The sequence below is a fragment of the Heterocephalus glaber genome, unplaced genomic scaffold (genome assembly GCF_053883595.1).
Source record: "Heterocephalus glaber isolate CG9 unplaced genomic scaffold, H.glaber_assembly_v1.0 deba00001594, whole genome shotgun sequence".
NCBI classification, from domain to species: domain Eukaryota; kingdom Metazoa; phylum Chordata; class Mammalia; order Rodentia; family Bathyergidae; genus Heterocephalus; species Heterocephalus glaber.
The window spans coordinates 5,216,280-5,240,452 of record NW_028258369.1 but is presented as its reverse complement, the minus strand read 5'-3'; the positions used below and the strand labels follow the sequence as shown (position 1 = coordinate 5,240,452).

Below are 24,173 nucleotides of genomic sequence, written 5' to 3'. Positions count from 1 at the left end.
ATGAGATACCCTAGAAACAACTGGGAGATACTGCTTGTTACATTTGAAAGTGAATTTTTTATTGTGGTGAAGGAAAATGTGAAGTGGATCTGGAGTTTCAGATTTTAGGCAAATCAATTGAAACGAGGAATTCCAGAATAAGATGGAGATTGGGAGAGGGATAGGGAAAACAAAGGTTTGATAGGTTGGGTTTAAGGAGTCTGAAATGGGGAGATGGAGATGAACAGAGGAATGTTAGAAAGTTGGCTCTGGAGCTCAAGAGAAAAAGGTTGCGTGGGATATCTTTTTCCATTCCCTTATTTTCAACTTACTTATACTTTTGAATTTGAAATGACTTTCTTATAAACAATACATAATTGTAATGAGCTTTTTCACCCTGACACTGTCAATCTCTACCTCTTAACTGGTATATTTAGACAAATTTATATTTATTGGAACAAATACAAATTTTTATTTAAGGTAATTATTTGCTAGGATTTAAGTCTTAAATGACTCTTGTTCATCTGTTATCTTTTCTTGCCTTCAATGGTTTACTTGAACACTTTTCTAAATTTTATATTTTTATTTTTGTTAGTACATGTTTGCAGTATATAATGATTGCATTCATTGTGCCGAGTTGCTACATGTATATAACACATCTTAATTCTTTTCAACCCCCCCATTTCTTGGTCCCTTTCCCATTTGCAACATTTCTGTCTCCCTGTTTCCTATTATCTGTCTTTTTTATTTTGCTCTTTATTTCTACTTTGGGTTTCTTATATAGGAAAAACCATATGATCTTTAACTGTCTGTGACTGGTTTATTTCATTTAGCACTATGGTCGCAAGGTGCATTTATTTTCCAACAAATGACTCAAATTTATCTTTTTTTATAGCAGAGTGGTACTCCATTGTATATAAATACCATGATTCTATTTTGGTTTTTAATAGTGTTTTTGAGTATATTTCTGTATAGTTTTCTTGGTGGTAACTCTGCATGTAGATGTGTCTTATCACATCCTACTTGTATCAGCAAATGAATATGTGGAAAATTTTGTTCTATTTAGATCTCTTTATATTTCTCACCCGTTTTTTTTTTTTTTTGGTAGCGGGGATCGAACTCCGGTCCTTGTGCTTGCAAGGCAGGCAGCGGAACCACTGAGCTAAATCCCCGGCCCATACATTTCCCACTTTTAAATATTGTCTTGAGTAGTAGATGGTTTTGGTTTGATTTAACAAACATGGTTTATAATAGTGATGAGAAAGATATTTTATTGCATGTTCCCATATTTCTCTCCTCTCCATGTTCGTTCTTCCTAATGCTTCAAGATTCCTTTTTTATCATTTTCTTTCTGACTGGAGAAGTTCCTTTGGCCATTCTTTAAGCATAGGGCTGCTAGTGACAAATTCTTTTAGATTTCTTTCATCTGAGAATGCCTTTATTTCCCATTCATTCTTTTTTTTGGCGGGGGGGGGTTGTTTTTTGTTTTGGTGCCGGGGATCAAACTCGAGAGCTTGCGCTTGTGAGGCAGATCCCGGAAGCACTGAGCTAAATCCCTGGCCCCTTCCCATTCATTCTTGAATTCTTGAAGTATAGTTTCAAGAAATCAGAGGACAGTTGTAGAAATCAGGTTTGAAAATTCTTTTTATCTAGCAGTTGGGAAGGTTATGCTACTTCCTTTGGGCTTCTCTGAATTTAGATGAGGTGTCGGTTGCAATTTGCATTGATTTTCTCTTATAATTTCTCTTTGGCTAATTTCAAGATTATTTGTCTTCAGTTTTTAGAAGTTTAATTATGATGTGTCTTACCATAAATTCACTTGGGATTATTTTATTTGAGGTTTTCTCAGCCTTGAATTTGTAGATTTATACCTTGCTCCAAACATTTGGGAAGTTTTCAGCTGGTACATTTATTAATACTCTTTTAACTCCATGTTCTCCATGTCTCTTTCTGGAGATGAAGGATAGGAATATTAGATCTTTTGCTATAACCCCACAAGTCCCTGAGGATCTGTTAACATTTTAAATCTAATTTCTCTTTGTGTATAAATTGAGTTCCAATGGTGTGTCTCTAAATTTACTGATTATTTTGTTTCTCCTCTCCATTCTGCTGTTCAGCGCGTTTATTAAGCTTTACATTTTGGTTATTGTGTTGTTGTTATTATTATCATTGGTTCTGGGGATAAAACCTAGGGCCATCCACATGCTAGGCTGTTTTTTACCATTCTAAATTTCGATTTGATTGTATTTTATAACTTCAGTTTCCTTGTTGAGATTTTCTACTTTTTCATATGTTGCAAGAAAAATTCTAACAGCTTTTTCAAGAATCTTTATCAAAGCTGCTTTAAAATTCTTGTCAGATAACTCCAACATTTGATTCACCTTGGTGTTGGCATTAGTTGATTTGTCTTCCCCCCTCAAATTGTGAGTTTCCTGGTTCTTGTATAATGGGTTACTTTTAATCCATTTGGAACATTTTAGGTTATTGTATTAGGAGATTGTGGATCCTACTAACTCTTTTATTTCAGCACACTCCCTATTTAGGTTATCATGCAGATTCTTTAGTGTTCTAGCATTTTTTTTCCTCTACTTTAATTTTTTTGTTGTTGTTTTTTAAAGACAGTGTCTCACTATGTAGTTCAAGCTCTCCTTGAACTCACTATATAACCCGGGCTGGCCTTGAACTCATGGTAGTCCTCTTGCCTCAGCCTCTTGAATGCTAGGATTACAGGCATGCATCACTACACCCGCTTTTCCTTTACTTTTTTTTTTTTTGGTGCCGGGGATCGAATTCGGGTCCTTGCGCGTGTGCGGCAGGCGGCAAAACCGCAGAGCTAAATCCCCAGCCCATCTCCTTTACTTTTAAATGCTGGTCCAGGGACTTGGCTCAGTGGTTTCGCCACCTGCCGCGCAAGTGCAAGGACCCTAGTTCGATCCCCGGTACCAACCCCCCCCCAAAAAAAACCCCACTTTTAAATACTCTTTTTTATGTAAAAGGGATCCACTGGGCTATAACATTTCAAAACCTAGACAAAAAATGGATAATTTTATTTAAAAATACCAATTAGCAAAAAATGACTTTAAAGGAAAATTTCAAACATGGAGAAACCCATACTCACTAAATGAATTTACTTAGTAGCCAAACATTTTGTCATAAAATCCCCCAAATAGCTTATCCTTCCCACCAAACATCGCATAGATACCAGGCCTGGGTGTTTTACAAATGAAGTCTACCAAGATTTAGAGGAACACATAATATCTATCTTGTAAAAACTATTCTAGAGGAAAGAAATCATGATAAAATTCTCCAATTCATTTTAAGTGGTTAGTAAGAAATGATGGGAAGGGAGTCTTAGCATAGAATAAAGCTCTGTGTTATATTTTGTCCATTTCTCAGTTGATGCATCAGTTTCAACCCCCCACATCTGCCAGTAATATCAACTGAAATTGTAGTACTGACAGTAGAAACTTCTTCAGATACCTGGTGTCATGCCCCAGGCTCTTTCTCTGTTGGGCATCTGGGGAAGCCACTGGTGATTGGATTGACCAGTGAATAATTGTGTAGCAGCCTTCTATTCTAGTGAACTAAAGCTTACACAAGGAAAGAAATGCCATGGTTTCTTCATGACTAAGGCCTACAGCTCTATGTGTCTCCTTGCCAGGAGAGTATTAGTTTCTGGCTTCTCATTGCTGGCTGTTGTATCTTCAGCTAACACTGTGACACTGTGTCTTCTGTTTTGCCACTCTATACTTTTGATTAAAACAAGTCTTCACTTGTATGAGACCTCATGGTTGGGATTGTTATTATTGACTTTAGAAAATGCAAAAGAGGAAATACATCCTATAGAAAATATAATGAATCAAATGGAAATTTTAGGGGCTGGGGATTTAGCTCAGTGGTTCCAGAGCCTGCCTTCCAAGCGCAAGGTCCCAAGTTTGATCCCCGGTACTAAAAAAAACCCAAACAAACAAAAAAAATGGAAATTTTAGAATTGAATAAAAGATAACCAAACTATAAAAACTCAGCAGGAAGCAGGGCAAGGTGGCACACACCTGTAATACTAGTATTCTGGGAGGCTGAGGCAGGAAAATTACAAATTCAAGCCCAGCTTGCACAATTTAGCAAGACTATGTCTCAAAATAAAAAATAAAAAATGGGCTGTGTATTTAGCTCAGTGCAAAGGCCCTGGGTGCAATCCCTAGTAACACACACACACACATACACACACACACACAGAGCAAACTGAAGAAGATAGAGGAAAGAATCAGTGGCTTGAAAATAGAAGGTTAAAGGCCATGTCTTTCTGCAGCTTCTTCGAGGGCGAGGTTTTCCAGAACCATTTTGAACCAGGTATCTATGTGTGTGCCAAGTGTGGCTATGAGCTATTCTCTAGCTGCTCAAAGTATGCACACTCCTCTCCATGGCCGGCATTCATGGATACTATCCACACTGATAGTGTGGCCAAATGTCAGGAGCGCAATAGACCTGGAGCCCTAAAGGTATCTTGTGGCAGGTGTGGCAATGGGCTGGGTCACGAGTTCTTGAATGATGGCCCCAAGCAGGGGCAATCTCGATTCTGAATATTCAGCAGCTCTCCGAAGTTTATCCCTAAAGACAAAGAAATTTCAGCCTCCCAGGGGCACTAGATGGGCAGCCCACACCCACCCCAGAAAGACACGCACTGTGACCTTAACCTGGCCATCACAACTTGACACTGGAACTCTAGACACTTAGATAGCATTCTGAACAGGGTCTGCACGGCAAAGCACTTGTTTGGAATAGTCCATAGCCTTTTGCTAGGATAGGCCTTGGGGCAGGGTACACGCTGCCGGCCTTCTTAGCCTCTGGCTTACAGTCTCCAGTCTGGCTTACAGTCTGTGAGCTCTGGGCTCAGCTCACCTTTGAAAATGTTGTGCTTCTACCTTTTCTATTTATCAGCTTGCTGCCCCTCTCCTTGGCTTTCTGGACCTCCCCCTTGGGGCCCTGGTCCTCACCAAAGCTTATGTCCATCTTCCCCAGGCTGTGCTATGACACAGAACTTAAAAGGGGACTGCCCTGGCCAGCTGCTTCAGCCCTGGTCACTGCATGATTTGCTCTGGATAAACCCCTTCTAGGCCAGCCAGGGTGGTGATGATCTGTGACTTGCTGGGGAGCGAGCTGATGAGCCACACCCTGGAGCATCGTCCTCTAGCAGAAGAACCTGAAGATGTTGCACAATCTGCAGATGGAGCTTGCTTCACTCAGGCTGGGGAAGCTGCTGTTGCACCATTATCTGATGAGCTCAGCAGGGCCTATGGGGTCACTCCCTCCAGTTCACACTTGCAGAGATGTATCTTCCCAAGATTTGCCTGCTGTGCCTTTCTGTGTCAGTGTCCAGAAGCTCTTGTCATCCAGGAGGGTGGGTGGTGCTGCCCTTCCCTCCCCCATCTTGAGTGCTTTCTGGAGTAATCAGGTAGAAATCAATAAACAGACAAAACCTGGAAAAAAAAAAGAAAATAGAAGGTTAAAATTATTCCTTCTGAATGACAAAGAAAAAATATATTGGAAATTGAGGACTCACATATTCATAGGACTGTACCAAAAGCTCTCAGGAAGAAGAAAGAAGATAGGACTAAAAAAGTAGTCATGGAAACAATGGCTAAAAATTCTCCTAATTTAGACATAAATCTACAGAGTTAAGTAGCTGAGAGTATCCCAAACTTGATAAACCTCAACAAATCCATAGCAAGCTACATCATAATCAAGTCTTGGCCGTGAAAAGCAGCCAGAGAAAAATGATACTACTTGTAGGAGAAAGAATTTGAATGATAAAATATTTCTCATTAGAAATCACAGAGTCCGGAAAGAAATGGTACATTTTTCAAGGGCTGAAAGATAAAAATTGTTAACCACAAATTCTATGTTCTGCAAAGTAAATTTCAGAAATGAAAGGAAAATAAAGACATTTTCAGACTCAAAAATAAAACCCAACTTAAAAGAATTTGCTGATAGAAGATCTACCCCTAAAAGTTGACTAACAGAATGTCTTGGAATGGAAAAGAAATGAAAGAATCTAAAGTATTAGGAATGAAGAAAAACCAAAAATATAGTTGCATAAAATAAGTTTCATTTCTCTTGTTGAATTTTGTTAACTATATTTGACAGTTGAAGCAAAAAGTACATAACATTTTATAATGTGGCTCTTGATGTACTAAAGAAAATATTTCAGATAATTATATTTTAAATAGGGGATGGTAGAAGGACTTAACAGGAGGTAAAATTTCTATGTTTAATTTGAACTGGTAAAATTTCTACATTAATAGACTGTTATGAATGTATCACGTAATGCCTAGAGCAACCACTGAAAATTTGTTTATGCATGCAACAACTTTCACAGACCTCAAGGGCATTATGCTGATGAAAAGAGCCATCTAAAAGGTCACATACTATGTGATTCCACTTATAAAACATTCTTAAAATGACACACTTAGATTGATGGAGAACAAATTACTGGCTGCTTAAGGGTAGGGCTGGTGGGTGGATGGATATGACTCAAGGGGTGGTGGCACGATGGAGGTCTTTGTGTTGATGGAGCAGGTCTGTATCGTGATTGCAGTGATGGTTACATGAATCCCCAGAGGAGATATAATGGCACAGAACTGTACACACATATTCAACCAATGGCTGCTTTCTGGCTTTAATATTGTACTGTAGTTATGGAGGATGTCGCCATTGAGAGAAATGGAGCGTATAAAGTATAGGAGTGTAGAGGACATGGGATACACTTGTTTTCCTTCTTTGCAACGTCCTAGAAATCTATGATTATTTTAAAATTTAAGAGATGTTAAAAAGAGAAAAAAATTTTACCATTTGTTTAATGAAAATATTTTGCTTTTATTTTTATTTTCATTTAATAATATCACTTCTTGGTCTTTTGGCTAAGATCAAGTGTATATTCATTTAATAGCTGTGTTTTCAAAATGAAATATTATTTCTTTTTTTTCTGTAATTGTGAAATTTGACTGTCCCATAGAAATCTTGGATGGCAGTAGCAAATTAAAACAGGAATTTTTTTCTCCTAAATGTTATTTTTCCATTTGAGTCTCTATGGTTTTCAGTTGGAGACTATTGATATCATTATTTATAGGAGAGGAGGATGACTCTCCCCTCCCTTCTGACTCTAGGCCAAGCAGGTCTGCTCTGTGGGGTTACATTTCAGTAGGAATGCTAAAAGGATTCAAACTCCTTACTATATCGGCCTTACCCAGTGGCCTAGTTTCATGAGCTGATTGACTATAGTCACAGTTACATTGGTGTCTGTGGAATGGAATTCTCCATGTACAAGATTAAGGTTAAGCAGCCTATATGATTCTCTTCCTTTTAACTTTGACTAACTGAACTTAGATTAACTGCAAGTTTTTTTTTTTTCTTGTGACTACCATGCTTTCTCCTAATTAATCAAAATTTCCGGAAGCTCTGTCTGTACAACTAACTAGACTAGATCTCTCTGCAGACATGGGAATAGAAATTACTCTGGGAATCTTGATTGTGTTACTGATTTGCATAGTATTAATGATTTGTATGTTAATGGGATGGGGCAGCCAAAGAACTGCATGTCAGTAGAACCTGTTTCCTATTTCCAGTTCTGGAGCAAGGCAGGGTCAACTTTGTCTTCTTTTGGGTTTTTTTTTTAAGTTCCTTTTTATTTATACTTTATAACTAGAATTAAACTTCTATCATTTATTCGAAAGATGACTTTGAGCTCTCGGCTACAGTGGCAGGTGCTTTTATGTATACCATCTCATTATCACAAAGAGCAATTATTTAACTAAGAATTTAATATTTAAATATTCCATTATGTTGGAATTATTTTTAAATGACAAGTTAAAATTAGAAATTTGAAGAATGTTGTCAAATGCATTTTATATTACACACAAAACATAAATTTAACACAGTAGAATTATCAAATTTACCTTAGGAGCCTTAATATCTTCTCAGTGCATACAGTGAAGGAAATTCAGGAACTATAGTCAAGAAGCTCATGTGTTGAAAAAATTTATACATAATAGAGTAAACCTGACATTGAACATTTTCATCTATTTGCTTACTTTATATTCCCAGTGTTCATCTTTGACTAAGTTTCTGTTTCAAGAATTATTCCAGAAGTAGGAATAAAGATGAGATGAATGAAAGCATATCCCAAGGTCTACGTAGTGGAGAAATAATAATGGAACCACTAAAGTTCAGTGTAGTAAAGTAAGCATGCTTAGAAATGTATTATTGTTACTATTATTATTATGACAGTATTGAGAGGGGCTCAATTAATTAATAAAAATGTAGCCAAATGTAGGAAAAAAGATGGAATTTGTAATAGGTTTATTACTGGTTTGCAGATGTGGTAGATAGCCCAGACGATGTGCTTGAAATGGTGAACTGTTCATTCTTCTGGTGATCTGTGACACAGGAAGTGGTATCCATATGCACATACCTACTTAGAGGAGGGCCTGGGATTTACCTCAGTGGCACCGCGCCTGCCTTGCAAGCGCAAGGTCCTGAGTTTGATTCCCGATATAAAAAAATCTAATATTTAGAGGGTGGAAAAGGGAAAAAATAAAAGCACATAGGTGAATGAGATTATAAAGCAGCAGGCTCCCAAATTATAAACCAGCTGTCAGAATACACTCACAATTTGGAGTTCAGTTTTGTCTCATTATAAATGCTAATAATGTAACATGGACTGCTTGTATTGTAATATATACAGTTGTAATAGTATAACTATAGACTTGTTTTTATTCAATAAATCTGCTCTTATGTAGCATGGTTGGCAGCTTCCAAGATGGTCTCCTGTAGTCTCTGCTTCATGGTATTCATGCTTTGGTATCCACTCCCCTTGAATATGAGCTGGACATATTGACCTGCATATCATGACTAGAATGTGGCAGAAGCAATGGGACACCACTTCTGAATTAAGTTATATACAAACTGTGGCTTCCTTCTCAAGGTACTCTGTCTTGGACTGTTTGTTCTGGGGTCTATTAGTCAGCTTGGCCTGCTATAACAAAATATCATAGGCTAGGTAGGTTAAACCATAGAAATTTATTTTCTCACAATTTTTGAGGCTAAAAACCCCAGTCAAGTTGGCAGCTATTCTTGGTTTGTAGGTGGCCACCATCTTGCCATGTGCTCACATGACCTCTTCTTTGTGTGCATACTAGGGAGAGGAAGGATAAAGGGAAGGAGAGAGGAAGAGAAGCAGAAAGGGAGAGAGAGGGAGAGAAAGAATGGAAGGAAAAGAGGGAGGGAGGGATGGGGGAGAGAGAATGAGAGAACATGAAAGTATGAGTGCTCTCTCCTGTCTTATAAAGACATTAAAGTCCTATCAGACCTGGCTCCACCTCATTTAATGTCAGTTACTTCCTTAGAGACCCCATCTCCAAATACAGGCACATTGGGGATTAGGGCTTCAGCATATCAATTTGAAGGGACACAAATAGCCCGTAACATGGATGTTAGTGAGCTTGCTTGGAAGTGGATCTTCTGTGGCCTGCCAGCAGCCATGGGAGTGACCTTTGAAGTGAGTTCTCTATCAGTTGAGCCTTGAGGTAACTATAACCCTGGCTGACACTTTGATTGCAATCTCACAAGAAACTGAACACCCACCCAGCCTAGCTGCTCCTGGATTGATTTCTGTTAATCAGAAAAACTGAGATAATAAACATTTGCTGGTTTCAGCTGCTAAATTTGGGATAATTGGTTACATAATAACTAACACATAGTTATTAGTTATCATAACTATAATAGTATTTAATATTTTACTCAATTCCTTTTTTTTTCCCTGTACCAGGGATCAAACTCAGGACCTTGTGCTTGTGAGGCAGGTGCGGTGCCACTGAGCTAAATCCCCAGCCCTTGACTCTTCAATTCCTTTATCAAGTAGGACATATTAAGAGAGCAATTATTAGCAAGGAGTGGAAGACTAGGGCATGTGGAAAAGAATGAACAACTTTCCCTTTATTTATAGTCTTCCAGAAATAATTTATATACTTTGTGAATATCCTCATGGCTATGGTGATTTTATTTGACTCAGGGAATTATGATGTGTTTTGTGGGAGTTACCTGTAGTCCTTTGACTCTGCAGATGCATTCTGAATAGATTGTATGGCAGTTCTTTGTTACTACAGGATCTCACAGATGCAATTGTCCTTGAGTGTAATTTTTACAAACCATCACCACATGATCTGCAGGGATCGGTGTTTGATAGCCAGTGGGAGGTAGAAGTTGGCAAATGAACCATTTACAATTACAATGCTGCCCAGCAACTCTCAGATTTCCTGAATACCCATCATAAGGTTCCATTTGCCTCAAGCCTCTTCAGGCTGTGGAGTACCCCTGCTCCATTGGCATTCGGGAGTAGTTACATTCCTAGCCAATTAGCAGGGTGGCACACACTCGGCCAAGAAGCCCCAGTCTCTATAGACCTGGTATAGAGAGTGAAATTAGCTGAGACAAATACCTGTTAATCCCCTGTTCTTGGCTGGCGTGGAGCGCCTACTGTGTAGTGCTAATAGTTCTGGGAAATCCCAATTCCCAGTGTCAAGAGTTGAACAGACTAAGTCTGTTAAATGAAGAAATTTACAGCACATTAGCTTTGATCAAGAAATTCTAGGTGCAAGTCTCTTAAACAAATGAAGCCTGCTTGGGAATACAGGCCACTCTTTTCTGGGAAGCTATTTTTGAAGGAGTTGATCTTCACTTTCTTTCCCATGCCAGAGGCAGGGCAGAAAAGTGGCAGTTTGAGTGTCTGGACCTGGGGCAGTAGAAAATAGTCTTATTTAGACAAGAGGAGAGAACTGAGTGACTATACCAGAGTTTTGTCCAAGCAGGCTTGGATGTAGTTTTCGAAAATGGGAAATTTGTGACAAAAATCACAGGCGGCCTTTACAGCGTCCAGGGAAGGCTGGTTTATACTTATATGTGTAAGACGCGCCCTCTGCTGGCTGGATCAAGTCATGTCGCTGTTCTCCCCCCGACTCCTTCCTGGGAGAAACGTGTTGTATGTTCCCATCGAAATTATGTTTTCAGTTGCATTCTATCAGCCTGTTGCTGTCTATGCAAAGAATGAAGCAAGCAGATTTTCAATTGTGGCTTGTACCATTACTGCCTGTCACTCAAAGCTCTGCATAGTGGTTCTCAGAGAAGGGCGAAGCATTTGGGAGTTCTTGGGGATACACTGTACAATTTCAGATTCTGATTTCCTTGGTTAAGATTGCAGACATTGAGATTCTTTTCTTTGTAGCATATCTTTTAATGTAACCTTTGTTCCACTGTGGAAGGCAGAAAAATCTTTTCGTAGTACCAGGAAATGCTTTCAATTGAAACAAGCATTTCATTCTTGCTTACATGAAACACAGTATATAAGAGAGTTTGACAATTGCCCTCAAGCTCTGGATGAAGGCAGTGAAAGAGAAGATGAATAGAATCACAGTGCAAGAGAAGGAGGGTGGGCCGATGAGACCAGCGAAGGGAAGAACAGATGATCTTATGCTCAAGTGTCATGTTGCCTGAGGTCCAGGAGGAAAGATGATTTACATTTTGACATGTCACTGAAGGGAAACCAAAAGAAGTTGTACAACTAACAATTTGTTATGAGCTTCTCAGGCGTAAAGCACTATCCATTTTTCTTCCAGAAAAGGAAGAAAGAAGTATCCATTTCAGGGAAAGCAGAGGAGAAAATATAGCCCTGTGACTTAAGATGAGTTAAGCCTGCCATGAGAGGTGGAGGTGGTAGATGGTGCTGTAGAATTTCATTTCTGGAAAGACAGATTGAAAATGTAGTTCGGGATGTTTGTGAAAATGAACCTATATTACCCTAATCCCTCTAGACACTGACATACATCATTTAATTTACCCCCACTCCCCCGCATAGAGTTGGTATTGTGTGGAGTAGTTGGCAGGACTAAGACCCATGACAAGTAACACAGGTGCTTTTATAAACTGAGATTAAATCACAATTAGCAGAGACATACAGCTGGGCTATTTGGATAACCCTTTCCCTCCTCCAGTTGGCTTTAGCTGATGAAAGCATTCCCTAATAACTGTGGTCACTGTATGCTCATTCTGTTGATCCCAATTCATAAAAATCAAATCTGCAGCAAAGGAGTTTCTATTGATGCCATGCCTTGGAAAACTTACTTTGAGGCTGAGGCCATCCACAGGGGATGTTAAGCCCTTACAACAATGGATTACAGATACTCAGTATTTACCAAGAACACGGGATCAGGACCTATGCTGTTATTCTACAATAAAATATTATGGCGATTACATGGGGACACTCCACAGACATGTCTAATCTGGAATCTGTATGCAATATAGTATTGCTGAAACTTTTTAGCTGCTATAAGCCCTGAGTAATAACAGATCAAGCATTTTGCTTGCCATTTTGATGCTAAAGATATTTTGGTAATTTTTCCTATATGTTCAGGTTAGTGGTTGTGCGATAATTCAATCCTTTTAATTTGAGAATTGTCCTTCCCCTACCGGTGTGTTTACCAATAACTCACTAGAGCAATAGTTCCAAGCATGGGTCATGGAGCCAAACAGTTCCGAATTTGACCTTAATATGTAATCTTAAATAACTCACTTCATGTCTCTTGACCTTATTTTTTTAACTATAAATGAGTGTAAGTATAGAACCTATTATGGAGTTCTAAGAATTTAGTTAAATCATGTATAAAAAGTTTAGCCAAAGCCAAGTATGGTGGAGCACAACTATAATCACAGCACTGAGGTAGGCGGAAGCAGAAAGATTACAAGTTTGAGTTCTACCTGGGCAACTTAGTGAGACTTTGTCTCAAAAAGTAAAAAGAAATAAAAAGGGCTGGGGATGTAGCTCAGTGGTAGAGTCTCGCCCCCATACAGAATAAAGAAGTTTAGGGGCCAGGGATTTAGCTCAGTGGTTCTGCTGCCTGCCTCACAAGTGCAAGGTCCTGAGTTCCATCTGGGGTACAAAAAAGAAAAAGTTTAGCCCAATTCTTGGCCCACAAAACTTCCACAAATGTTGGCTAAGTAACTGGTACATCAAATAGACAAGACTCTTCGGATGAAACCAGAAAACATCATCTTTATTTTTTTTTCTACCATTGTCCCTTTTCATTTTGTTTTATGAAAAGTTCTTTTCCAACTATGAATAAAAATTTGACCAAGCCCCAAGATTTCTTGGACACCTGTAGGAAAAAACAAGTTGTAAGGTAAATTTAGTTTGTAAACCCAGTCTCAATTCAGTCAGAATTGTTCATTCTGAGATCTTCCAAACCTGAATTAAACTTAAATTTTTTCCCCTTTTTGTCTTCTTTCCAAGCTTTCTACCCACAGTTTTCTGATGTCTTTGAAATTGGAAGATGGATGGAGAGGAGGGGAAAGAAGAGAAAACAAATCTTGCTGGCCCCGTTTCAGGGTGGCTTTGTTATCCCTGGTCAAATGTTTGAAGATGATGATCTCAGAGCATTTTTGTGGGGGTTCTGTGACCCCTCTTGATTTTAACAGTCTCCATCTCTTCTTCCCCCTCTGTTTGGTGACACACTACACAACCTCTTAGTCCTGGAGGGCTCCGCAGTCGGCAGGCTGCCATCTTGGGCAAAGTTGATATACAGTCTTTGGGATTTACACTACCGCTGGAGGGGGGGAGTGTGTTTACTTTCTAGATGCAGCCTTTTAATCTGATACCGCTTTCAAAATTATGTCAACATCAGTTCACTGTGTGCCACTTGCTGTTGAGTACACATGAAGCTCAGGCTGTGTCTGTGGAACCCATTTCACTCTACTTGGGGAAAAGAGGTAGTACTCCCACCCTAACCCAGCCTCCCAGAAATCACAGTGGGGGGACTCAAGATTCAGCTGTCTCCAAAAGATTAAAATTTGTCTTCCTTTCAAATTCTCTTAATTCTAACATTCTCCTTTTATGTCCTTGATATGGATGAAGTATCTAGCTGGATATATCTCCTAGTATGAAGTTTTCTCATATTAGTCAATCTTACATGTCCCTTTGGTATTCAAAGTCCTACCGTTTCAGTTGAAACTTCCAATTAAACACTTTTATAGATACTATGATCTACCAGTTATGATAAAAATGGTTAATGTTGAAACTTTAAAAATATTTGTTACAGTAAAAGACACATTGCCATTAACCCCCTTCAAAATACTCTCCCTACCTTCAGTAATACCCCATCATTCTTGCCACTTTCTGAATTAGTTCTGGAAGTCTTTCATGAGGAAGGACTCTTTTGTGAATGTCTTTAATTGTGCTGTTATGGCTGCCTCCAGGCCTGAATCAATTCAAAACATTTCCCTTTCATGGTTATTTTGACTTTGGGGCAGAGCCAGAAGTTTCATGCTGCCAGATCCAGTGCATAAGGTAGTGGGGACACACTGTGATGCTTTTATTTGACAGCAATTGACATAAATGTTTGATTAACAAGGGGTGATCATAAAATACAGTGAATGATACAGTGAATGTTGAAATGAAAATATTTATTGTGGTAGAAAACACATTGCCATTAATCCCCCTCAAAATACCACCCCTCATTTTGAATACACTTATCCTATTTTTAACCCATTGTGTCTTTTACTGTAAGAAGTTTTCAAAAAATTGAACATTAACTGTATTTTTCCATAACCCCTTGTATATGAGACATGTTTGATTATATTTGTACCTTTCTTTCATCTAATCCTCATTGTGACCAAGTTGTATATGCTTAAAGATACAGATCTTGTTCTGAGGATCTTAAGTTTCTAATTAATTAATCTAAATTTTTGCAATGCTATTGGCTGGCTGGTTGTTTTAATATTAGCCACAGAAAACAATGACATCTAAGGAAAATGTATTAATTTGCTGTATTTTCAAGATGTGTTTTGAGTTTTGTAAAATTTGAGTGTTTCAGAAATATGGAAGTACGGTATGTAAAAATGTCTGAAAGGATGTTCACCACATTGATGTTTATCACAAAGATGAAAGCAATGTAAATGCCTAAGTATAGGTTATGGTGTTGCTAATAATGGAATATTATTAAAATATTGGAGAGGAATATTTAATGACCTGAAAAGATGTTCATTTTTTATAACATATTGTAAATAAAAATGAAAATATGGGGAATAAAAAGGTGCCCACCTTATTATCTTATTTTGGTAAAAATGTGCATGTTTATACCTAAAAACGGCCATAAGGATGTGCACCAAAGTGTAAATAGTGTTCTTATATAAAGTTTTCTGTGTGATTATGCTTCAATAAAAACTTGAATATATCAATAGATCACATACCTTAGTATTCAGATTGTAGGCACTTTTTGTGTTTATGCTTATCTATATTTTTAAAGTTTCTTGAAGCGTATGCTTTTTATAATATTTAAAAGATGAATGTTGTTTTAAAATGATGCTTGGATACCTCTATGATGGATGCCCTGGTATAGGATTCCCAGACTGACAGGACACAGTGAACTAAGAAATGTTATCACAGTTTTGCTATGGGCCCCTCTGGGTCTGTGAGTGGTTTTCAGCCCTCAGAGGGTAAGCTCAGGTCACTCACAGCCATCATCCTAGGATACAATCTTCTAAGAATTAGTGCCTGGTACTGATTTATGGAGCTTCCCGCTGGATTTCTAAAACTGTGTGATAGACAGAAATGGCTCTGAGCATGTGTAGTACTCCATGCATCCATCCATCCATCCATCCATCCCTGATCATTGATTTTCAACCTAAGTGAAGTAGAGACTGAGATAGAACCAATGGTTTAGCCAGTTCTTTTGTCATTTTCTCAAGCCTAGTTCTCTAGCTCATGGAAGCTAGAGTACCATAATTCTTTTTTTAGCTCTCTACAATATCTACAGGACCTGTGAGGGAAAAGACTAAGAGAGGCTTGGTGGAAGCAGGAAGTTGATATGGACCAGGCTTTTGTGCACCTATTAATACCATATTGCTCACTCTCTGAAGACCTGCAAGTTCAATATTCACAGATCCAGAAATGGGGTGGGGATCAAGGTTGGTAACAAGGGGGCCCCAGGCCATGCTTAGGATTCAGGGATTTATAGAATAGGCACCCTTGAGGTATTTAAGCTGGGGAGTGACATGGTCATGTTTGTTTTTCATACGGTCACTCTGAATGGAAGAGGAAAAGATGAAGGTTTGAAGATCTGTTAGAAGGTTGTGGTAAGTCCATGCCTGGAGCAAGTTGGTGGGTTCAGAGCTGGAGAGCAAGGGGCAGAGGTCAGTAATACTTAGAGAATGAGGTTGATGAGACTTGGTCACTGAGTGTGGAGCCTGATTGAGGATGATGGGTCTAGGAAGACTTTAAGGTGAATTATGCAGAAAGAGGTACATTTCCTGGGATAAATGTAAATCATAGTATGAGTTTCATTCAATCTTTTGAAAATATGGAATCACTGCCATTTAGCAGGCATTGGGTAAATATTTGTTGATTCTGAATGAATTTTAGTCTAATAAAGGGGTGTAGCCAGGCTCTTCATACAAATGAGCTACACAGCATAATTGTAACTTAGCTATAAAACCAAAAGGGCTATTTTTAAAAACTAGTCTCCTTTTCAGCACAGTGGGTTTTGTATGCTGCCTTAGTTGGCCAAATAGGAGGAGTCCCTTGAATTTGAGGTAGTGATCCCAGTGGGTGGATGACAGGGGAACAGTGGAAAGAGCTTGTTGAAGTGACCACTTTCTTGGCTCACATTTAATTTCATCCCTTTGTGGTCACATTCTGCCAGCAGTATCGCTGTGAAAATGTAACAGTCCTGCTGAAAGTGGCTTTGTGTGTGTGGGCAGTGGAATAGAGAAACAGAAGACCTTTCTAGGAGGCCATTTCAACCATGTGAATGAACACCTGCCCACGAAACTGGAATCTAAAGAAGATTCTTTACTCCCTTCTCCTGAGTTTCTTGGGAATTAGGGTTTGCAAGATAGATAAGCAAGTAGTTTGGGTCAATATGGCGTAGCTCAAAGTGGGAATCTGAGGCCACTGTCACTGCATGTGTAAGTTGGAGCCATATTTACCCAGTCTGATTGTATGCAAGCTAACTAGGAAACTATCAAAACAAATGGGAACAATGACCTTTTCTATGTCTACACAGTGTATGTGTGTTCACCTGAAGGAATATAATTACTTTTAACCAAATGATAATGGATTAATTTAGAGCAGCCGGAGAAGAGTAATGAGTTCATTGTTTTGAATACTACTAACTTTCTACAGGGAGCTGCAAACACAAGCGGGGCTCAATTAAAACATTAATCCGGCTATAAGCTCTATTATTGAATATGAAAGGAAACAAATTGACAAGGTGGCTTGTTTTTGAACAAAGCAACTGACCCATGATGATATTATTTTGATGTATCTGGAATTATCATAATTGCAAAATCCAAAAAGAAATAGAGAAATGAATGGCAGTGAGAATCCAACAGAGACTGTTTCTCTTAGAATAGGAGTCAGAATATGCACCATTGTATTCACAGTATCATTAAAATATGAATAAACAGCAGCAACTTTTTATTATACAGTGAAAAAGTCTCCTACAGGGCACTGAAAATTGAGTGGTGTATGTTTAATAAATTAAAATCAAGAAATGGCTATTTACCAGGATGCAGGAAGGACTCAGAGAATAGTGGGGGTTTAGACAGGGACACACATGGAAATCATTTATTATTAGGTGGGATTTTAAAGGTTTAAAAAATTTTAATTTTATAGGAAAAGTTGGGAGGGGAGGAGAGAGAATGATGTGAGAGGAGACTGGAGTTTAGCTGGTGTTAAATTATGAAGAGTCACATTTTAATAAGTTATGATGTTTGGGCTTTATCTTGAGGGAATCTACTATGGCATTTAAAGGGGTAAAAGGGATAAAAAAGATCCATTTATTTTAACTGTATAACAAACTCTGCTAAAATTTAGTGACTTAAGATAGAATATTATTTATCATGCCTTTGTGGGGAGTTTGGGTTATTCTTTGGTCTAGGCCAGTTCAGCTGGGGTTTGGGTGGTGCAGGAGGACCTCCCAAATCCAGAACCTCAGCTGGCATGGCTGGCTTCTCTTTCCACATAGTCTCTCATCCTTCAGGAAGCTTGTTTTCATGATGATCAAGGGATTCCCAGTAGCAAGAGAGAATACATTTGGAACCAAGGATGCCATTTGTGTTTCTGGATTGAGCTTCTGAATGGAATTATATTTATAATAGTCCTTTGGGGATTCTTTACTGATAGATATAGATAGATATCTATATAGGTATATAGATTGTATTTAACATAGGCTAAGAGATTTAATCTCTGTTTGACCACCTAGTTAATGAGAAGAAATGGAATTAAAAGTATAGACCTTACAAGGTAGAGTAGATGCAAACAGCTTTCACCTATTCAGACAAACATGATGGTTTTCCTAGTCATTAATAAAAGTTCTGTGGGCATTGGTTGTATATCCTCTGTGGACTGAAGGAGTGGGCCATTGTATAGACAACTGGTTCAATTAGTTAACTACTATGGAATGCCCTGGATGCTTAAGTTATGGGCTAAGTCCTTAGGGAAGTTTGAAAAGACGCAAATCCTTGATTTGGTTCCATTTGTATTGGGGAATTAGCTAGGTTTATAGTACCTATGAAAAGGTTTGCCACAATTCAGAGTTTTAGGTAAGGACTAAATCGGGGGAATGACTGCAAGGTCTTTAAGTGTCCTGAGGAAGAAGCAGGATTCAGAATTCGGGCTACTTGAGTCAGAACTAAAAGGGTAGAATGCATATACTGGAAGATGAGTCCATTTTAAGTCTGTTTCTTAGAAAAAGTTGTTGTGTTTGGGCTGAATTACTTCCACAGCTTAGTTATGAGCAAAAGACTCAAATAGGTTTCTTTCTTTGTAGGACACTTTATCGCTAGCTCTTCTGCTTTTATCTAAACTCCTATATAAAAACTTCCTTAATAGTCTTAAAATGTTTTTCCTTGTAATATTTGTTTGTTATAGTGAAAATGTAGACCCCCCCCCCTTTTTCTGCAAATTATACAAAATGATGTGGAATACTGAAACAACTATCTGAGTAATTCAGCTTTTACCAATTTAGGTTAAAAAAGGTAACTAAGATTTTGTACAAAATAGCCAGATAATTAAGGCAAATATTTTTTTCTCATTTGGTTTTTCTAGATAGTTCTTATAAGGTTAGCATTGGATTAGAGCTTCCAATATGAGTTTGCTTTTCTGTTGTATTAATGTAGACATTTTTCATATTGAAAAAGTGGCTGGAATAAAAGTAAAAATGCTTTGGTATTTGTATCTGATGATTCGGGCACCTTTGTTTCACTTCCCAAGGAAAGACATTTTTACCATTCCAACAACAGCTAATGGCAGTGATAGAGAATTAAATAATAATTGCAAACACTTTACATGCATTTCTTCATTCACTCCTCACAGCAACCCTATAATATAGGAAACATTTTTTTCCTATTTTACAGAAGATGAAATTGAGGAACAGTGTTTAAGACCCTTGTCCAAGTTCATGTAGATGATTAGCAGCAAAATCAAGATTTGGAGCTATGGGAAATTGGATTTTTGTTCAAAAATACATTCTTACCCATACTCCAGGGAAGGACTATACTTGCTTACCCTCTGATGTTGGGCTTGGTTGTGTGACTTGCTTTGGTCGCATCATGGGTGGAGCGTATTTCGCCTCTCATTGCCTTTGAGTTTTGCCATGGACTTGGTTGGCCAATGGGAATGTAAACATTATGTCCTACAAATATGTACTAATAAGAAAATAATCTAAAAAATGAAATGATGTAGTCAGAAATGTGTGAATGTGTTCGTGTGACTGGTCTTGCCCTTTTGTACTTCTACCTTTGTCATGAAAAGAAAATGTTCCAATTAACCTTCTGATTAAAAAAAAGAGCAGGCCTAGGCCCAATCAACAACTTGGAGCCAAGTGCAGCTGATCCATTGATGGCTAAGCAAAAAGTATTGTTGTTTTAAGATGGTACAGTTTGTTATGTAACAGAAGTTAATTGATAATGAGTCGAAGCAGTCTAAATCTAAGAACCTATTAGATTTACTAGGTTCTATTAATCATATTTAGAATTATTCCTGCATTGACATTTCTAAAACAAATCAAGAAGTGCCAGTCATCTCAAATTATTAATTCTGTAATAGCATGTATAGATAGAATTATAGAAGTATTCTCCTGGGAAGTTACATGTTTTCATACCTTTTAATGGTATCTTCTAAAAATTAAGAATATTGACAGTTTTTTTTCATTGTCACACAGCTTACATGAACATTTCTTGACTCTCAGCTTCTAGACGTAATCTACTCATGAGTTAGCGCGTATGTCTGCCACTCTGAAACAATATCTGAGATGGATAAGTGAACACATCTTGAATGACACAAATGGTTCTCATCCACAGAAAAGCAATGACAGGGAAGGAAATGGAAAACTGGGTATTTACAATAAAAATAAGTAACAACACGAAGAGGTTTGTTCTGCACCAATGGGCCAGAGATGTAAGATTTAGATAGAGATGTGGACAATAGCTACCTCAGCAATGACAAGACTTTGTTTTTCACCTTTTAAGATGTGTTGATCTCTTGCATTTAAAACAGGGCTGAAAAATGTGGAAAGCAGGTCAAGGTCTTGGTTTGAGCTTGCTTATATTCCATCCTTGAGCTTTAGGGCATAAAATAGTGTGGGAGATTATAGTTTGGAAATGTAACATTTACCTACCCTGCTCCTGTGGACCCTACATTTATTTCACAGGATATTTTCTAAAATATATTCTGTGGGTTTGTGGTTTTGTGGGTGTATAGATTTTGCAAATGTATGATCACTAAAAAATTTAATAAGCTTTTTTATATAAGAGTTCTCCTAGACTTTAATGTACTAAGATACATTATAAAATCTTCCAAAAAAAAATCTTCCAACGAGTGGTAGAACATGCAGCATTTCCTAAGCTATTTGTCCACAAACACTGTTCAAGGAGTAACTCTCAGGGCTAGAGTTATATAGAATATGTGTTGGAGAACTTTCCTCTAACATGTTTCTGTAATGAAATCCTCTTGCTTTAGAGACCCTGTTCTAACATATTCTCACAACATCCAATGAGATAAATAGGCAATAAGCTTTACTGGTCAGTCTTGATGCAGAAGGGGAGGCTGGCTGCCTGAGTCTACATGGCAGTGAATAGGTTGTAAATTCTGGCATCTGACTGCATGGAGTAAAATTCTGGTTTTACCACTTACTGATGGTGTAAGCTTCATTGTCTGTGCTTTATCTTTCTCATTTATAAATAGGAACGATAATAAAGTACCCAATCTCATAAATTTGTTGTGAGAATTTAATGAAATAATAACAGGAAAACACTTAGCATAATATCTGGCAAATGATAGGCTCTCAATATAAACTATATTACAATTATTACAAGTATATATACCAATAAGGGACTTGTATCCAGAATACTATATACAAAAATTGCAACTCAAAAATAAAAGAACAAGTAATCAGTTCTCCAATTAAAAAAAGGCAAAGGATCTGAATATCCAAAGAAGATTTACAAATGACTAATAAATACATGACAAGATGTTTGATATCTCTAGTTATCAGAGAAATGCAAATAAGAACCACAGTGAAATGCTACAATTGTAGGATGGCTACAGTGAAAGAAACCCCAGATAATAACAAGTGGTGAGGAGGATGTGGAGGCATTGGACCCTTCATATATTGCTGGAGGGAATGGAAGGTGGTATAGCTGCTTTGAAAAGCAGTGTGGCAGTTCCCAAAGGTTAAACATAGTATGTGAGTCAGCAATTCTAGGCATATACCCAAGAGAAATGAAAACATAAATTCACACAAAACTTGTACATGATTGGTCATAATAGCCCCAAAGTAAAAACAATGTAAATGTTTGGGTAAATAAGATGTAGTATATCCAATATAATAAAATTTTATTCAACAATAAAAAGAAATGAGGTATAGATACATTCTACAAGACAGAAGAACTTTGAAAGCATATCCTAACTAAAAGAAGCTCATCCTAAAAGTCCACACATTGTATGATTCCATGTGTGTGAAATACCCAAATTAGGTAAATCTATAGAGATAGAACACTTGTGGTTGTCTGGAACTGAGGGAAAGACGGAAGATCTGCGAAGGACTAGGGAATGACTTCTAATGGGCACAGCATTTTGTTTCGGGGAGACATAAGTGTTCTAAAGTTAAATTGTGATAGTTGCACAACCCAATGAATACACTAAAAACATTGAATTACATACTTTTTTGTGTGTTGCTTTGGTCAAACCTAGTGCCTTACACATGCCAAGCAGAATTATATACTTTGAATGAGTGAATTGTGTGATATGTGAATTATATCACAATAAAGCTGTTAAAACTATAATGATAATTATTTAGCAGGATGGCCAGCACTAGGTTGTGGGATTTCTGTCCAGTTTATAGTAATGTCTAGTGTCAGTGGGATCATTCCCATAACTGCTAATTGTGTCGTGGAACTAAGACATTTCCAGTGGGGTCTGACAAATGAGTTGGAATAGCTGGAAAATTGCTTCCCTCTCTATGATTATGGTAGATCTTTGTGCTGAGGCCTGTCTGATTATAGTCTTGGTATCTGCTTGCTAAATGGGATGAGATAAGATGTGGACAAGGCCACAGTCATAGCCCACTGAGATGACCAGGTACCTTTGCTTCCCACTCCCTGGCCAAAGAACTCATTCTTCTGTCTAGATTGGCCTTTGGAGAAATTTCTCTTATAGAGCCCTCCTGGGAAGTGATTATCTCTTTTAGTGTGGTTATAAGGCCCACTCTTCTTTATGTGTATGGGAATGAGCTTGTTTTTTATGTTTTATAAAAAAATGTAAAAACTGCTTTTCAACCAACAAGCAGCATAGCTGAGCAAATTCTAGTATTGGTGTTAGATTTCACCTTCAGGATTAGAGAGGGACCATTCATATTCATTCATATATTCTCTCACTCTCTCTGCTTCCATCCCACCCTTTCCCTTTTGCCCTTCTCCTCCTCTTTCTCCCTCTCTGCTCCTTCAAATATATTATATTGTACTATTTGAAGCATTATTGTAGAGATTGTGACATTTTACCCTTAAATACATTGTCCTAAGAACCAAGTTACAGTATTCTCCTGCATGACCACAATATAATTATCATCCCCAAGAAACTTAACATTCATGAAACACTGTTATCTTAAGGGACAGACTATATTCACATTTACTCTATCTTTCTCTTCAGTTTTGTTTTGGCAGTGATTCTGGAACCTCCAAGTTTTATTTAGGTGGGTCATCTTTGTGTTTATCTTGCAGTGCTATTATTTTCTATTCACTTGCTATCACTCTGCTGGTCTTAGTTCATAGCTTTGCTCACAGTCAAAACCTTCACATAGGCTTGGAAACCTCTCACCTGTCTGCCTACAGCACCACAGAGTGTGCTGCCCATAATAGATGCTCAATAAATGCTTGAAGAATTGGATTGAACTGAATGTGCCAGTCAGGGTCCATGTTGCCCACATACACATTGGTCCTTGTGAGTGACTACTTTTAAAACTCACAGTGAGCTGCTAGTTACTGCCCTTCTTGCCTTTAGGTTTCTTGGCATTGCCATTAGTCTTTTGCACTGTGCTTCGTATTACCTTAGGTGTAAGTTTTGACAGCTCACGAAGTAGAAGTTGCAGGAGTAGAAAGGGAATAAGGTGGTGATGTAAGGTGAAAAGAATGAGATACTCGTTCTGTTCAGAGGAAATTGTTACTGCTAAGCTGGTGTGAATTGCTTCACTGGCAAAGACACAAAGTCACCAATGCTTTTGAGCAGCTCAGGTTGTAATTCTCAACCCTGCTCCCATTTTTTCATTGTCATCATGTTATGATGCCAGAATAATTCCTGGATCAGATCAAACTAGAAGCAAAAGATCCCAAAGGCCTTCAACTTTAGTTGTGTGGATGGCAGGGAGGTTCGTCACGGGTAACTAATGTGGTTGTCAGAGCATCTGTATTGTCTTGTTAGGAAGTCTGCAGGACTGTGACATCTTAAAGGCTTGTTAAGTTTACCAGAGCCACGAGCCATAGTTGTGTCAGTTAAATTATGCTTTAAGGACAAAGGTGATGAAGGAGTGCAAGACAGAGTGACACTTTGCTCAGCACATTTTTGAGAGCATATATACGTCTTATGTAACATACTCTGA

The 24,173-nt window shown here is 38.0% G+C and overlaps 1 long non-coding RNA gene and 1 pseudogene across 1 annotated transcript in view; both read left to right on the top strand.

Annotated features, from left to right (window-relative positions):
• LOC110347167 (uncharacterized) overlaps positions 1-24,173 on the top strand; it is a 174,500-nt gene that overhangs the window by 96,254 nt on the left and 54,073 nt on the right. The gene's annotated exons all lie outside the window — the stretch shown is intronic.
• LOC110347166 (methionine-R-sulfoxide reductase B1 pseudogene) lies at positions 4,275-4,695 on the top strand (annotated as a pseudogene).